The following is a 1,349-nucleotide window of genomic DNA, read 5'->3' on the forward strand; positions in this document are numbered from 1 at the left end:
CAGAGACCAAACATTGACAACACACTATATAGAACATTACAGCATCTGCAGCAAACCTGCCCTTATCGCTACATGGCATTGGCCAGAAGGGCGAGAGCCCAGCTGTTGCTTGATCGATAACAAGAACAACAACAAAAACAACAACAACAACAACAACAACAACAACGAGAGGCTCAACTTAAGCCCCCCAGTGACCAGTCACTACGGGCAAAAATCAGGACCAGTCACTTCTCTGGGCTGCGGGCCTACAAAAATAAAATAGACAAGTCATCGGACCCAATTTGTCCATAGGGCAGTGAGGAGCCCCAAGATTGGTGGATCACTGGCTGCAGAGATGCCCTGCCATCGAGGTCCGGCGGTGGCATCTCTTTGGGGAGGATTCAGGGAGGTTGGACTGCCTCCCCCTACAACCCAAGAGAGGCGGTGACCCAGGCGAAGAGCACGCTCTTCGGGGCTCCAAACATTTCGAACGGATAGGCTATCACACACACAGACACACACCAACAACAACAACAACAACAACAACAACAACAACAACAATGTCCAGTAGACTGACCTGTGGCCGGCCGGACAGTCAGGCTGGTGTTGCTGGCCTGTTTCATCAGAGGAAGAACCTCCTGGAAGCAGAAGTAGGCCCTGGGGAGTTCCTTACTGTCTGTCTGCTTCAGGTACGTGAAATGCAAGGTGCCTGGATTTAAAAAAAGAAAAAACAATGGTTTTGATGTTGTTTTGTTTTTGTATGTGGTTTTTCTTTTTGTTGTTGTTTTGTTTTGGGGGTTTTTCGATTGTTTTTTTTTGGGGGGGTTGTTTATTTTGTTTGTTGGCTTGTTTGCTTGTTTGTTTGTGTGTTTGTTTGTTTGTTTGCTTGTTTTTATTTTTAGGGTGTTTGTTGGTTGGTTGTTTTGGTTGGGGTTTTTGTTTGTTGTTGTGTGTTTGTTTGGGGGTGGGGGGTGGGGGAGAGAAAGGGAAGACGTGGTGGGGTGTGGGGATTTGTAATACATAGCATATATTTCACGCAATCTTTTATTTAGAGAAAAAACCCATCAAAGAATGATCAGATATTCTGGCTTTGCTTTTCTTAGATACTCTTAACAACCTTGTGTCACCCAAGTACGTCTACAGGCAGTGTCACGACAACTGATTGTTTGACTGTGAATGTTTTACACTCTCAGCGACACTTTTTTATCGTGTAGGAGGCGGGCTGCTTGAACCCTGCATGAACCCGCCAAATAGGCTGTGAGTATGAGGCACGTTAGATAGACCTCTCCACCTGGGAATCCAACTCAGGTACTCAGTGTCTCAATAGAACTAATAGTGATAATTAAAATGATAATAATAATAATAATAAT

General features: G+C 44.8%; 1 protein-coding gene across 1 annotated transcript in view; it reads right to left on the reverse strand.

Annotated features, from left to right (window-relative positions):
• The window catches only part of LOC101862963 (neural cell adhesion molecule L1), a gene marked incomplete in the record, with an annotated part of 40,400 nt that overhangs the window by 15,096 nt on the left and 23,955 nt on the right, over positions 1-1,349 (reverse strand).

This window comes from Aplysia californica, unplaced genomic scaffold (assembly GCF_000002075.1).
Source record: "Aplysia californica isolate F4 #8 unplaced genomic scaffold, AplCal3.0 scaffold00400, whole genome shotgun sequence".
NCBI classification, from domain to species: Eukaryota; Metazoa; Mollusca; class Gastropoda; order Aplysiida; family Aplysiidae; genus Aplysia; species Aplysia californica.